Source organism: Mustelus asterias, chromosome 29, assembly GCF_964213995.1.
Source record: "Mustelus asterias chromosome 29, sMusAst1.hap1.1, whole genome shotgun sequence".
Lineage (NCBI taxonomy): Eukaryota > Metazoa > Chordata > Chondrichthyes > Carcharhiniformes > Triakidae > Mustelus > Mustelus asterias.
The window spans coordinates 17442739-17459502 of NC_135829.1; the positions used below are offsets into that span (position 1 = coordinate 17442739).

At 46.7% G+C, this 16764-nt stretch overlaps 1 protein-coding gene across 1 annotated transcript in view; it reads right to left on the minus strand.

The window, feature by feature from the left end:
* Positions 1–16764, minus strand: part of slc25a44a (solute carrier family 25 member 44a) — a 352818-nt gene that overhangs the window by 240616 nt on the left and 95438 nt on the right. The gene's annotated exons all lie outside the window — the stretch shown is intronic.

Below are 16764 nucleotides of genomic sequence, written 5' to 3' on the forward strand. Positions count from 1 at the left end.
ACTGCTCCCAATCCCACTGAACTCTCTACCATCCCCTCCCAATCCCCAACCCCTGCCAACCCCCCACCCTGACTACTCCCACCGCTCCCAATCCCCTCTCCCCAAACCCCCCACTGCTCCCAATCCCACTGAACTCTCTACCATCCTCTCCCAATCCCCAACCCCTGCCAACCCCCTCTCCCCAAACCCCCCACCCTGACTACCCGCACCACTCCCAATCCCACCGAACTCCCTACCACCCCCTCTCCCCACCCCCTCTCCCCAAACCCCCCATCCTGACTACCCCCACTGTTCCCAATCCCACTGAACTCTCTACCACCCCCTCCCAATCCCCCACCCTGACTATCTCCACCAATCCCACTGAACTCTCTACCACCCCCTCCCAATCCCCCACCCTGACTATCTCCACCAATCCCACTGAACTCTCTACCATCCTCTCCCAATCACCAACCCCTGCCAAGATTCTCCCAAACCCCCCACCCTGACTACCCCCACCACTCCCAATCCCACTGAACTCTCTACCATCCTCTCCCAATCACCAACCCCTGCCAAGATTCTCCCAAACCCCCCACCCTGACTACCCCCACCACTCCCAATCCCACTGAACTCTCTACCATCCTCTCCCAATCCCCAACCCCTTCTCCCCAAACCTCCCACCCTGACTATGCCACCCTCTCCCAATCCCCAACTACTGCCAACCCCCCCTCCAATCCCCCACCCTGACCCCCCACCCCGACGACACCACCTTTTCCTGACCCCCAACCACTGCGAACCCCCTACCCTGACTACCCCCACCACTCCCAATCCTACAGGTTCGAATCCTGCATGGCAGCTGGTGGAATTTGAATTCAGTAAAATAAATCTGGAATTAAGAATCTACTGATGACCATGAAACCATTGTCGATTGTCGGAAAAACCGATCTGTTTCACTAATGTCCTTTAGGGAAGGAAATCTGCCGCCCTTACCCGACCTGGCCTACATGTGACCATGATGTGGAGATGCCGGCGTTGGACTGGGGTAAACACAGTAAGAAGTCTCACAACACTAGGTTAAAGTCCAACAGGTTTATTTGGTAGCACAAACCACTAGCTTTCGGAACGTTGCTCCTTCATCAGGTGAGTGGGGGTTCAGTTCACAAGCAGGGCATATAACGACACAAACTCAATTTACAAAATAATGGTTGGAATGCGAGTCTTTACAGGTAATCAAGTCTTAAAGGTACGGCCAATGTGAGTGGAGAGAGGGTTAAGCACAGGTTAAAGAGATGTGTATTGTCTCCAGCCAGGACAGTTAGTGAGATTTTGCAAGCCCAGGCAAGTCATGGGGGATACAGATAGTGTGACATGAACCCAAGATCCCAGTTGAGGGTGAATGAACACCACTCGACAATCACCAGGCAAGAGTGTTCTCTTCCTGCTGGGGAACACTTCAGCGGTCACGGGCATTCAGCCTCTGATCTTCGGGTAAGCGTTCTCCAAAGCGGCCTTCACGACACACGACAACGCAGAGTCGCTGAGCAGAGACTGATAGGTTCCGCACACATCCTCAACCGGGATCTTGGGTTCATGTCACACTATCTGTAACCCCCACAACTTACCTGGGCTTGCAAAATCTCTCTAACTGTCCTGGCTGGAGACAATACACATCTCCTTAACCTGTGCTTAACCCTCTCTCTACTCACATTGTCTGTACCTTTAAGACTTGATTACCTGTAAAGACTCACATTCCAACCATTATTTTGATAAAGTCCCCCCCCCCCAAGTCCTCCACGGTCAGCTTATGAAGAAAGTAAGGATGTGTGGGATAGAGGGAAGTTTGGCCGATTGGATAGGTAACTGGCTATCTAACAGAAGACAGAGGGTGGTGGTGGATGGAAAATTTTCGGACTGGAAACCGGTTACCAGCGGAGTGCCACAGGATCAGTGCTTGGTCCTCTGCTCTTTGTAATTTTTATAAATGACTTGGAGGAGGGGGCTGAAGGGTGGATCAGTAAATTTGCTGATGACACCAAGAATGGTGGAGTAGTGGATGAGGTGGAGGGCTGTTGTAGGCTGCAAAGAGCCATAGATAGGATGCAGAGCTGGGCTGAAAAATGGCAAATTGAGTTTAACCCTGATAAATGTGAGGTGATTCATTTTGGTAGGACAAATTTAAATGTGGATTACAGGGTCAAAGGTAGGGTTCTGAAGAATGTGGAGGAACAGAGAGATCTTGGGGTTCATATCCATAGATCTCTGAAGGTTGCCACTCAAGTGGATAGAGCCGTGAAGAAGGCCTATAGTGTGTTAGCATTTATTAACAGGGGGTTTGAGTTTAAGAGCCGTGGGGTTATGCTGCAACTGTACAGGACCTTGGTGAGACCACATTTGGAATATTGTGTGCAGTTCTGGTCACCTCACTACAAGAAGGATGTGGAGACACTGGAAAGAGTGCAAAGGAGATTTACCAGGATGCTGCCTGGTTTGGAGGGTAGGTCTTATGAGGAAAGGTTGAGGGAACTTGGGCTTTTCTCTTTAGAGCGGAGGAGGTTGAGAGGAGACTTGATAGAGGTTTATAAGATGATGAGGGAGATAGATAGAGTGAACGTTCAAAGACTATTTCCTCGGGTGAATGGAGCGGTAACTAGGGGGCATAACTATAGGGTTCATGGTGGGAGATATAGGAAGGATGTCCGAGGTAAGTTCTTTACTCAGAGAGTGGTTAGGGTGTGGAATGGACTGCCTGCAGGGATAGTGGAGTCAGAAACTTTAGGAACATTTAAGAAGCTATTGGATAGCCACAGTCCTGTACAGTTGCGGCACGGTAGCACAGTGATTAGCACTGCTGCTTCACAGCTCCAGGGTCCCGGGTTCGATTCCCGGCTCGGGTCACTGTCTGTGTGGAGTTTGCACATTCTCCTCGTGTCTGCGTGTGTTTCCTCCGGGTGCTCCGGTTTCCTCCCACAGTCCAAAGATGTGCGGGTTAGGTTGATTGGCCAGGTTAAAAATTGCCCCTTAGAGTTCTGAGATGCGTAGGTTAGCGGGATTAGCGGGTAAATATGTGGGGGTAGGGCCTGGGTGGGATTGTGGTCGGTGCAGACTCGATGGGCCGAATGGCCTCCTTCTGCACTGTAGGGTTTCTATGATTTCACATGGAGTACTTCGGGATGATAGGGAGGAAATAGCTTGATCTGGGTTTCAGACAAAGCTCGGTGCAACATCGTGGGCTGAAGGGCCTGTTCTGTGCTGTACTGTTCTATGTTCTATTATTTTGTAAATTGAGTTTGTATCTTTATATGCCCTGTTTGTGAACAGAACTCTCACTCACCTGATGAAGGAGCAGCGCTCCGAAAGCTAGTGGCTTGTGCTACCAAATAAACCTGTTGGACTGTAACCTGGTGTTGTGAGACTTCTTATTACATGTGACTCCAGAGCCACAGTAATGTGGTTGACTCTCAACTATCCTCTGAACAAGGGCAACTAGGGATGGGCAATAAATGCTGGCCAGCCAGCGACGCACATGTCCCATGAAAACAACATCCCCTTCCCCCTCCCCCACCTTGACTACTCCACTGCCTCCTGATCAGACCACTCCCAACCGCCCCTGTGTCCCCCCTCTGACTACCCCAAGCCCCTCCCTACTTCAGACTATCCCAGTCATGAAAGCAGAGGGAGTTTTAAGTGATCTACGTTTGTACTGTTAAATATTAGAAATAAGGTATAGATTCAAGTGAGTTTAATTGAGTGTTTTTGATTTTAGACAAATGAATAACGCCACAGCAGGTTGGCGGGTGGGTAGTTTGGTGTAGAGATGGTTGGTATGGCCTGTTAAGCCCTCGTTGTGGGTGAGGAAAATCCCCCGTTTGATCTAATGGGCTCACGTTTTCCTTTTTTTTGTTATCTTGGGATTAAGGAATCCTCGCTTGTTTTTTCAGAAAATACAGACAGATCTCGCATCCTGGAAAAGACTGAGCTTTTTTTGTCATTGGGGTCCCTGGTTTTGCTGGAATGGTGGTGTTAGGTTCTGGTGCTGGGCGGAGCTGATTTACCCTTGGAGTCTAGCCTTGTTGGGCTGGTCTTCTATTTTGGTTTGGTTTCGCAGGTTGTATGATTGCCTGGTTCATGAAATGGATGGTGGGTATATTATCCAGTTGCTGGAGATTCTGTGATGGGGGGAAATGGGTCGAATCTCATTGATAGCGGGACCTAAATTATGCTTTTGGGGTACTCAGAGAAAGGGTAGTTTGCTTTGTTCAATGTATAGGAGTGATGTGAGTATTCTAGGGTATCATTGAGCAGGCTAGGGCAATATATTGGCTGTGTCTGGGACTGGTGGAGGGTATGTTGGACAGGGGAGTAGGTTGAACTCCCCCAAGACATCCCCTTTTGGGGGCTTCTGGACTGCTCTCCCTCCTGAGGCTTGGTTCCCCTGGGGGTGTGGTATCCTGTTGGCTGTGGGACCTGAGTACAAGTCTGGGTGCTTTGGTTCAGAATTGTTGGGAGTCTTTCTTCGGTTGGAGATTAGGCTGGTTGGAGAAGAAGGTCCCTTCCTCCCAAGTGTTTTTATATGGAGACTTCCAGTCTGTCCATCTTCTAGGTTTTGGCTCCCCTGCAGGGGGCAGTGTCCTGTTCTTTGTGAGGTGCTGTTCTGTTCCTGGTATCCTTCCTGCAACAGTGTATGCTGAATGACTACGCCTCACATCTTTTGGATAATCCTGATGCTCCCCTCTCTCTGGGACTTCCTTCCTTTATCTGGGTGCGTGGGGTACTGATATAGGCTTTTTTTTTAGTGTCACAAATAGGCTTACATTAACGCTGCAATGAAGTTACTGTGAAAATCCCCTAGTCACCACATTCCGACACCTGTTTGGGTTACACTGAGGGAGAATTTAGCATGGCCAATGCACCTAACCAGCATGTCTTTCGGACTGTGGGAGAAAACCGGAGCACCTGGAGGAAACCCACGCAGATACGGGGAGAACGTGCAGACTCTGCACAGACAGTGACCCAAGCCGGGAATTGAACCCGGGTCCCTGGTGCTGAGGCAGCAGTGCTAACCACTGTGCCACCATTCCGCCCCAAGTGAGGTGTAGAGAAGAAGAAGCATAGACAGGGAATTCAGTCTCAGCAGCTAAAGGCATGGCCACCAATGTTGGAGCAATAAACAGTCCATCTCTAATTTAAAGAGGCAAAAAATTGAAGACACACGATGTTGAAGGGATGTTGGAGAGTTTACAGAGATAGGAACACAAGGTTGAGGGTTTTAAAATTGAGAAGTAGACAAGTTACTCGAGGAACAAAGGCTTGATACAAATATATAAACGGTGGATCTGTGCATGCACGTAGAATTACATTTATGTATCCACATCTTTCTCACTATTGCAGAATGATCGGGATTTTACATTTACCATTAAACCACCAGATGGCAGAAAAGAGCTGAAAGAGGTTGTAACCGACAGAGGGGGAAAGATGGTTTAACACTTGGCCAGAAACAAGTTGGACTCCAGGACAGCTCGAAAGCTCAGGAATATTAAATAAGTGATGATTAGGAACCCAAGTCCAGGCGTTTGTGATCCACCTGTCAGCGAGACAATCAGACTTGGCAGAAAGGTTGAAGATTTTCTCTATTTCTCAAATTTTTTGGGTGGCACGGTAGCACAGTGGTTAGCACTGCTGCCTTACAGGGCCGGGGACCGGGGTTCGATTCCCAGCTTGGGTCACTGTCTGTGTGGAGTCTGCACGTTCTCCCACGTGTCTGCGTGGGTTTCCTCTCACAGTCCGAAAGACGTGCTGGTTAGGTGCATTGGCCATGCTAAATTTGCCCTCAGTGTAACCCGAACAGGCGCCAGAGTGAGACACTAACAAATAAGCTTAAAAATTTTAAATAAAACTCTTTCGTGGGATGTGTGCGATCTTCTTGGAGATCCTCTCCAATCTGAGCTGGCAGTTTGCAGTGTCGGTGGTAGCCATGATGTGGAGATGCCGGTTTTGGACTGGGGTAAACACAGTAAGAAGCCTCACAACACCAGGTTAAAGTCCAACAGGTTTATTTGGAATCACGAGCTTTCGAAGCGCTGCTCCTTCATCAGGTGAGCACTCGCTCACTGTGGGCATCGCTGCCCATCCCTAATTGCCCCTTGAGAAGGTGGTGGTGAGCCGCATTCTTGAACCGCTGCAGTCGGTGTGGTGTAGGGAACAACAATTTACACCGCATGAGAAGAGAATGCTGATTGGTAGGCAAGTTGAATCTGAGTGTTAGAGGTCTTAGAAAGAATCTTAGAAACCCTAAAGAGGCCATTCGGCCCATCGAGTCTGCACCGACCACAATCCCACCCAGGCCCTACTCCCATATCCCTACATATTTACCCTCTAATCCCTCTAACCTACGCATCCCAGTACATGAAGGGCAATTTTAGCACGGCCAATCAACCTAACCCGCACATCTTTGGACTGTGGGAGGAAACCGGAGCACCCGGAGGAAACCCACGCAGACACGAGGAGAATGTGCAAACTCCACACAGACAGTGACCCGAGCCGGGAATCGAACCCAGGTCCCTGGAGGTGTGAAGCAGCAGTGCTAACCACTGTGCTACCGTGCCGCCCCAAGGTGTTGCCATGGAGAATGCAGCAGGAAACAGTCAATTGCCAAGCTATTGTTAAATTTCAAGCCAGGTAGGTCAGTTCTGATTGATCAAGGCATTGCCGTGGGGAATGAACCAGGGAAGGCTGTTTTGTTTAGCTGAAAAAGTTTGAAGCTTACTTATTAGTAAGCTTACATTAACACTGCAATGAAGTTACTGTGAAAATCCCCTAGTCGTCACACTCCGGCGCCTGTTCAGGTACACTGAGGGAGAATTTATCATGGCCAATCCACCTAACCAGCATATCTTTCGGACTGAGAGAGGAAACTGGAGCACCCGGAGGAAACTGACGCAGACACGGGAAGAACATGCAGACTCCACACAGACAGTGACCCAAGCTGGGAATCAAACCCGGGTCCCTGGCGTTGTGAGGCAGCAGTGCTGACCACTGTGCAACATGTGGACATGCTCCTCCTGCCTGCAAAGGACAGCCCCCTGGGTGTGAATATATATGGCTTCTAGCCTGCATAAGTGAGCCACACTGCTCAGTGTAATCCTTAGTGCAATCAGGATTGTTTAGCAAGTGTTGTCCAATGTCAGAATTCATGTTGGACAGTATGTTTTAGGTTTTGCAAGCACAGACAGGGTGGGTACAGTCAGTAGTTTGCCTGTTACAAACAGTGGCAGCTACGTGCTGTTTGATACAATCCGTCAGTCATTCGGACGTACGGCCAATGTATCATTTTCTGATTCTGCGATTCTTTGAAATTAAATTCTTCCCTATCGCTTAGACAATTCAACTTTGCTTCACTTATGTGCTTTTCCTTAAATTTAAATTCACATTTTAAAAATTTAAGTTCCAAGTCTTTCTCGTAATTGAAAGTTAATCATTTTTCCTCGAGTTAATTCAATTTTATTTTCAGAATTCTAAATATAATACTCATTCCCCTGACTCGATTGGTTACCAATTACATCTTGAAAATTAAACTCCAGTGTCACACCTACATATGTGTAAATGACTGATTTCCAATTCAAATTCTTTGTCTCCATTTCTGTGGACATTTTAGTGTCTTCATGCAATTTAGAAATCCCTCAGCAGCTTCTATTTTTTCCCCCAGTCCCACCTCCATTTGTCCCAGTTGGGACCATGAAAATCCCACCCTAGAGTCCAAGGAGAGGGGCCATGTTTTTGAGGATGAGACTGGGATACAGGCTGATAGGCTATGGAGGAGGTAGATGTTTTGAGGGAGGAGGTATTAGCGCTTTTGAAAAACCTGAGGGTCGATAAGTCCCCTGGGCCAGATGAGATATATCCTAGGATTCTTTGGGAGGCAAGGGATGAGATTGCAAAGCCTTTGGCTTTGATCTTTGGGTCCTCACTGTCCACGGGGATAGTGCCAGAGGACTGGAGAGTGGCAAATGTTGTTCCTCTGTTCAAGAAATGAAATAGGAATGACCCTGGTAATTATAGGCCAGTTAGTCTTACTTCGGTGGTCGGTAAGTTAATGGATAAGGTCCTGAGGGATAGGATTTATGACCATTTAGAAAGATGCAGCTTAATCCGGGATAATCAACACGGATTCGTGAAGGGTAAGTCTTGCCTCACAAATTTGAGTGAATTCTTTGAGGAGGTAACTAAGTGTGTCGATGAAGGTAGAGCAGTTGATGTCATATACATGGATTTTAGTAAGGCGTTTGATAAGGTCCCCCATGGTCGGCTCATGAAGAAAGTAAGGAGGTGTGGGATAGAGGGAAAGTTGGCCGATTGGATCAGTAACTGGCTATCTCATAGAAGTCATGACGTGGAGATGCCGGCGTTGGACTGGGGTAAACACAGTAAGAAGTTTAACAACACCAGGTTAAAGTCCAACAGGTTTATTTGGTAGCAAAAGCCACACAAGCTTTCGGAGCTCTAAGCCCCTTCTTCAGGTGAGTGGGAATTCTGTTCACAAACAGAGCTTATAAAGACACAGACTCAATTTACATGAATAATGGTTGGAATGCGAATACTTACAACTAATCAAGTCTTTAAGAAACAAAACAATGGGAGTGGAGAGAGCATCAAGACAGGCTAAAAAGATGTGTATTGTCTCCAGACAAGACAGCCAGTGAAACTCTGCAGGTCCACGCAACTGTGGGAGTTACAAATAGTGTGACATGAACCCAATATCCCGGTTGAGGCCGTCCTCGTGTGTGCGGAACTTGGCTATCAGTTTCTGCTCAGCGACTCTGCGCTGTCGTGTGTCGCGAAGGTCGCCTTGGAGAACGCTTACCCGAATATCAGAGGCCGAATGCCTCTGTAAGACAATACACATCTTTTTAGCCTGTCTTGATGCTCTCTCCACTCCCATTGTTTTGTTTCTTAAAGACTTGATTAGTTGTAAGTATTCGCATTCCAACCATTATTCATGTAAATTGAGTCTGTGTCTTTATAAGCTCTGTTTGTGAACAGAATTCCCACTCACCTGAAGAAGGGGCTTAGAGCTCCGAAAGCTTGTGTGGCTTTTGCTACCAAATAAACCTGTTGGACTTTAACCTGGTGTTGTTAAACTTCTTACTATCTCATAGAAGACAGAGGGTGGTGGTGGATGGAAAATTTTCAGACTGGAGACCAATTACCAGCAGTGTACTACAGGGATCAGTGCTTGGTCCTCTACTATTTGTGATTTTTATCAATGACTTGGAGGAGAGGGCTGAAGGGTGGATCAGTAAATTTGCTGATGACACCAAGATTGGTGGAGTAGTGGATGAGGTGGAGGGCTGTTGTAGGCTGCAAAGAGACATTGATAGGATGCAGAGCTGGGCTGAAAAATGGCAGATGGAGTTTAACCCTGATTAGTGCGAGGTGATTCATTTTGGTAGGACAAATTTGCTTGCGGATTTCAGGGTCAACGGTAGGGTTCTGAGGAATGTGGAGGAACAGAGAGATCTTGGGGTTCATATCCATAGATTTCTGAAGGTTGCCACTCAAGTGGATAGAGCCGTGAAGAAGGCCTATAGTGTGTTAGCATTTATTAACAGGGGGTTTGAGTTTAAGAGCCGTGGGGTTATTTTGCAACTGTACAGGACCTTGGTGAGACCACATTTGGAATATTGTGTGCAGTTCTGGTCACCTCATTATAAGAAGGATGTGGAAGCATTGGAGAGAGTGCAAAGGAGATTTACCAGGATGCTGCCTGGTTTGGAGGGTAGGTCTTATGAGGAAAGGTTGAGGGAGCTAGGGCTTTTCTCTTTAGAGCGGAGGAGGTTGAGAGGTGACTTAATAGAGGTTTATAAGATGATGAGGGGGATAGATAGAATGGACGTTCAAAGACTATTTCCTCGGGTGGATGTAGCTGTTACTAGGGGGCATAACTATAAGGTTCGTGTTGGGAGATATAGGAGGGATGTCCGAGGTAGGTTCTTTACTCAGAGAGTGATTGGGGTGTGGAATGGGCTGCCTGCTGTGATAGTGGAGTCAGACACTTTAGGAACTTTCAAGCGGTTATTGGATAGGCACATGGAGCACACCAGGATGATAGGGAGTGGGATAGCTTGATCTTGGTTTCGGACAAAGCTCGGCACAACATCGAGGGCCAAAGGGCCTGTTCTGTGCTGTACTGTTCTATGTTCTATGTTTTATTTTGTTCTATAACAGCATTTAAAGAAGGCAATTTGACCATTCAAATACATAGCGCTATCCAATCAGTCCATCCCCTGTTTATCCCTGTAGCTCTATCAATTATTTCCCTCAAGCGGCCGATCCAGTCTCCTTTTAAAATCATTCATCGTCTCCACTTTCATCACCCTCGTAGGCAGGGTGTTCCAGGTCCATTCGCTGCATTAAAAACCTCTTCCTCATAATCCCCCTGCATCTTTTCTGAAAAGTAATCATTTACCACAACTCGCTGCTTTCTGCCATTAAACCTTTTTTATCCAGACCCTGATCCTCTTAACCCTTGAGCCTCAATTTTGTTAACAACCTTTTATGTGGTACTTTGCCAAAAGCTTTCTTAAAATCCATACAGACAGCATCCACCACATTACCTTCATCAACCTTCTATGTTTCTTCATCGAAACATTTAGTTAGATTGGTTAAGCAAAATCCATCTATTATGAATCCATATTATATCTTAATTTACTCAAGACTCTCCATATTCCTGTTGATTTTTCCCTTGTTTATCGTTTCTATAACCTTACCCATCACTGATGTTAAACTGTAGTTGCAAGGACTGTCCTTACGCCCTTTCTTGGATAAGGGTGTCAAACTCTCCAATTGCCTCCAATATTCCTCGCCATATCTAGGGAATTTTGGGACATTATGGTAAGCCTTTCTGCTTTTTAGACCCCCGATTCCTTTAGCAACTTGGGATATAAGCCATCCAGACTTATCCAATCTAAGCATAGTCAGCTTTTCTATCAGTCCTGTCTATCAATTTTCATCTAAGCCATTACCTGTACCTTCTCCACTTCTACCGATAATTTGTCAGATCCCTCTGCCTTAATAAACACAGGTACAAAATACTTGGTAAGTATTCTAGCCTTTCCTTATGCCTCTAAGCATATATCACCCTCTTTGTCCCTAACAGGATCCACTCCAAATCTTACCTTTTTGCTGCAATTGTATAGGGCATTGGTGAGGCTACACCTGGAGTATTGTGTGCAGTTTTGGTGTCCTTATCTGAGGAAGGATGTCCTTGCTATAGAGGGAGTACAACGAAGGTTCATCAGGCTGATTCCTGGGATGGCAGGTCTGCCATATGAGGAGAGATGAAAGCGTGTGTGGTTGCAATATGAAAAAACACAAAAGGAATATTCATATAGCACCTTTAATGCAATAAAATAACCCAAGGTGTTTCACACAGCGTTATTCAGCTACAATTTGAAACAAGCCACCCAAGGAGATCAGTTAGGATTATATTCACTGGAGCTTAGAAGAGTGAGAGAGGATCTCATAGAAACTTACAAAATTATAACAGGATTAGACAGGGTAGATTCAGAAAGAATGTTCCCAATGGTGGGGGAGTCCAGAACTAGGGGTCTATAGTTTGAGGATAAGGGGTAAATCTTTTAGGACTGAGGTGGGGAGAAATTTCTTCACCCAGAGAGTGGTGAATGTGTGGGATTCACTACCACAGAATGTAGTTGAGGCCAAAATGTTGTCTGATTTCAAGAAGAAATTAGATCTAGCTCTTGGGGTTAAAGGGATCAAGGGAGATGGGGGATCAGGATATTGAATTTCATGATCAGCTGTTCTCAAACTGAATGGCGGTGAAGGGCCGAATGGCCTCCTCCTGCTTCTAGTTTCTGTGTTACTACCCATGTACTATTTACCTGCCCGTAGAACATTTTTTGGGTTCCCTTTTATGTTGACTGCTTGTACTCTCCCTTTGTCAGTCTTACTTCCCTCTTCAATTCCCCTCTCAACCTATTGGCTGGAATTTTCTAGCCATTCACACTGATGGGATCATCCAGCACCCATGGTGCGCCGCCGCTTCCCGGCAGCAGGAGGTGCATTCAGTGGGAAACCCTGTTGATGGCGGCAGGACCAGAAGATCCACTTCTGGCCAATGGCGGGCCACCTCCACTGCTGTGAAGCACGCAATGGGCGGGTCTTGTGGAAAGTCCCGCCCATTGTACATGACAAGTATACTCCAACTGGGAGTATACCCTAACTGGGAGTATACCCCAACTGGGAGTATACTCCAACTGGGAGTATACCCCAACTGGGAGTATACTCCAACTGGGAGTATACCCCAACTGGGAGTATACTCCAACTGGGAGTATACCCCAACTGGGAGTATACCCCAACTGGGAGTATACTCCAACTGGGAGTATACCCCAACTGGGAGTATACCCCAACTGGGAGTATACTCCAACTGGGAGTATACCCCAACTGGGAGTATACCCCAACCACAACTGAGAGTTTACTCCAAATGCGAATACTCCAACTGGGCTTGTTCAAAGCGTACCTTTATATAGGGATTTTCAGGTGTGACAGGAAAACAAAACGTTTCATTGCAAACTTCTGAATGTTTTTCAATTATTTATCCTCATGTAGAGCTACTCCATTTCCTTTAATGGATTTTTATGCATGAGGAAAGGTCACATTAAAAATTAAAACCTTCCACAATTACAAATTCATAAATATGCCCCGACTGCACGGATGCTACAGAAATGAGTTTAAACTTCTAACTCTTCTTTGTGTGGGAACATTTTAAGAATAGTCTACACTCCTGTTTAAGGAAACATTGGCTTCCTGTTAAAGGAATAATCTACACTCCTGCAGATGTAACACCTCTCGGAGGAAGGAGGGATAGAGAAAATAGGGAAACTACAGGACAGTGCGCCTGAAATCGGGAAAGTTCTGGGAACTATTATTAAGGAAGCACTTAATAAAGCATAGTATGATTAGAAACGTCAACCAAGTTTTACTAAACTTGTTAAAACCTGTTTCTTAGAATCCCTACAGTGCAGAAGGTGGCCATTCGGCCCATCGAGTCTGCACCAATCACAATCCCACCCAGGCCCTGTCCCCACAACCCTAAGCATTTACCCTAGCTAGTCCCCCTGACACTAATGGACAATTTATCATGGCCAATACACCTAACCCACACATCTTTGGACTGTGGGAGGAAACCGGAGCACCCGGAGGAAACCCACGCAGACACGGGGAGAACGTGCAGACTCCGCACAGACAGTGACCCAAGCCGGGAATCGAACCCGGGCTCCTGTCGCTGAGAGGCAACAGTGCCAACCACTGTGCCACCACGCTGCCCTAAGTGAGCACAGTAACAACATTTATTTCAGTTTTTTGAGGGTGTCACTGGTCGGGTAGATAAATTTTTTCTTTAACTTTTATAATGGGAAGTGTGCATCACTGAGAATGCCACTGTTTGTTGCTCATCCCTACTTGCCCCTGAACTGCATGAGTTGCTTCCTAGGCCATTTCAGAGGTCAGTTAAGAGTCCACCACACTCCCGTGGGTGTGGAGTCACATGTAGGCCAGACCGGGTAAGGACGGCAGATTTCCTTCCCATTAGTGAACCAGATGGGCTTTTACAACAATCGGCATTAGTTTCATGGTTGCCATTAGCTTTCAATTCCGGATTATTAATTGAACTTGAATTCCACCAGCTGCTGAGGTGGGATTTGAACCCATTCCCCCAGGGAATTAACCTGCGTTTTGGATTGCTGGTCCAGTAAATTACCAGTAGGCTGCCATCACGCCCTGTTCTTGTTCCTGTATAAGGGATAATCTACTCTCCCGCTAAAGGAAGAATCCACTCTCCTTTTAAGCTGTTTAAATGGTACATAGGCAGATGTAGAGTGTTCCTTTGCAAATTAGAGTTTATATGGACAACATTACTTTTCCAACACAGTAGCATGTGGAGCGTGAAGTAGTAGAGGAGGGAGTGGGCATTCACTGTGAGTGCAGCTGGGAGGAGCAGGAACACAGTGAGGTTGCTGCCACCCGTTCATTTTGGTAGGACTAATTTAAATGTGGATTACAGGGTCAAAGGTAGGGTTCTGAAGACTGTGGAGGAACAGAGAGATCTTGGGGTCCATATCCACAGATCTCTAAAGGTTGCCACTCAAGTGGATAGAGCTGTGAAGAAGGCCTATAGTGTGTTAAGCTTTTATTAACAGGGGGTTGGAGTTTAAGAGCCGTGGGGTTATGCTGCAACTGTACAGGACCTTGGTGAGACCACATTTGGAGTATTGTGTGCAGTTCTGGTCACCTCACTATAGGAAGGATGTGGAAGCGCTGGAAAGAGTGCAGAGGAGATTTACCAGGATGCTGCCTGGTTTGGAGGGTAGGTCTTATGAGGAAAGGTTGCGGGAGCTAGGGCTGTTCTCTCTGGAGCGGAGGAGGCTGAGGGGAGACTTAATAGAGGTTTATAAAATGATGAAGGGGATAGATAGAGTGAACGTTCAAAGACTATTTCCTCGGGTGGATGGAGCTATTACAAGGGGGCATAACTATAGGGTTCATGGTGGGAGATATAGGAAGGATATCAGAGGTAGGTTCTTTACGCAGAGAGTGGTTGGGGTGTGGGATGGACTGCCTGCAGTGATAGTGGAGTCAGACACTTTAGGAACATTTAAGCGGTTTTTGGTTAGGCACATGGAGCACACCAGGATGATAGGGAGTGGGATAGCTTGATCTTGGTTTCAGATAAAGCTCGGCACAACATCGTGGGCCGAAGGGCCTGTTCTGTGCTGTACTGTTCTATGTTCTATGTAACCTGAAAAGCAAAATCAAGGTGTGACATTCCAGCGAAGCAGGTTAGTGACTGATTATTTCCTTACCTTACTCAAACTAGAGATTAAGCACAAACACCAAAAAGATTTTTTAAAAATGTGTCACAAGTAGATATATTTGTCAATTTAGGGCAAGGGGCAGCACTGCTGCCTCACAGCGCCAGGGACCCGGGTTCAGTTCCGGCTTTGGGTCACTGTCTGTGTGGAGTTTGCACATTCTCCCCGTGTCTGCGTGGGTTTCCTCCCACATTCCAAAGATGTGCAAGTTAGGTGGATTAACCATGTTAAATTCCCCCAAATGTCCCAAGATGTGTAAGTTAGGTGGATTGGCCAAGCTAAATTGCCCCTTAGTGTCCCAAGATGTGTAGGTTAGGTGGATTGGCTATGCTAAATTGTCCCTTTGTGTCTCAAGATGTGCAGGTTAGGTGGATTGGCCATGGTAAATTGACCCTTAGTGTCCCAACGTGTGTCAGTTAGGTGGATTGGCCATGGTAAATTGGCCCTTAGTGTCCCAAGATGTGTAGGTTAGGTGGATTGGCCATGGTAAATTGACCCTTAGTGTCCCAACGTGTGTCAGTTAGGTGGATTGGCCATGGTAAATTGGCCCTTAGTGTCCCAAGATGTGTAGGTTAGGTGGATTGGCCATGCTAAATTGGCCCTTAGTGTCCCAAGATGTGTCGGTTAGGGGGGTTAGCAGGGTAAATACATGAGGTTACAGGGATAGGGCCTGAGCGGGATGCTCTGTCAGAGAGTCGGTGCAGACTTGTTGGGCTGGATGACCTTCTTCCGCAGTGTAGGGATCCTATGGTAACAAAAGATGGTGGATGTGATGCAGATGTTAGAAGAAGGGTAGAGGTAGCCAGAAGTAATTTTGTGAAGATGAAGGATGTGTTAAGAACAAGAAAACTCGAGGAAAAAAACTCATAAGATGCTGCACTCTACCCACTTTCTTGTCTGCCTTAGGAGATTTGACAAGAGGTGTTCAAAACCATGAGGAGCCTGGGTAGAATAGACAGGGGGATCTATTCCCACTCATGAAAGGATTGAGAATAAGAGGGTAGAGAATTAAAATTATTGGCAAAAAAAGCAAAAGTGACACGTGGAAAAACATTTTCACACAGCGAGCGGTTAGGGTCCGGAATGCACTGCCTGAGAGGGTGGGGGAGGCAGCTTCGATTGAAGTACTCAACAGGGAATTACCTGAAAAGGAAGAATGTGCAGGGTCACAGGGAGAAGGCAGGGGAATGGTGTAGTAAAGGTTTAAAGTTTAATTATTAGTGTTACAAGTAAGCTTACATTAACACTGCGATGAAGTTATTGTGAAAATCCCATAGCCATCACACTCCAGGCGCCTGTTCGGGTACACTGAGGGAGAATTTAGCATGGCCAATGCACCTAACCAGCACGTCTTTCGGACTGTGGGAGGAAACCGGAGCACCCGGAGGAAACCTACACAGACACGGGGAGAACGTGCAAACTCCACACAGACCAGTTACCCAAGCCGGAATCGAACCTGGGTCCCTGGTGCTGTGAGACAGCAGTGCTAACCACTGTGCCACCATGCCACCCAAGGCGAATTGCTCATTCACAGAGCTGGTGCAGACACAATGGGCCAAATGGCCTCCTTCTGTGCTGTAACAATTCTGTGATTGGCATAAAGGACCGTTGTCACAATCATAAGCTGTTGGCTCCAGCAGTATAATATGGGAGTCAGTTGAACAGGCCATAAACATGAGTTATATTATCAAAGTTGTGAGTTATAGTAGAGAGTGGGAAATGGTACAATAATCTTCACAGAGGTATGCTGGAGCCTCTTGCTTGCAGTTCAGTAAAGGAGACACGAGTCCAGCTTCTTCATAAGCTACCTTTATTTCTTTGATCCAACTCCATGTACAATCTGCATCAACCCCCGGTGCCACCTGAAGTCCCTTTATATATCAGTGACCTCTATTGGATAATT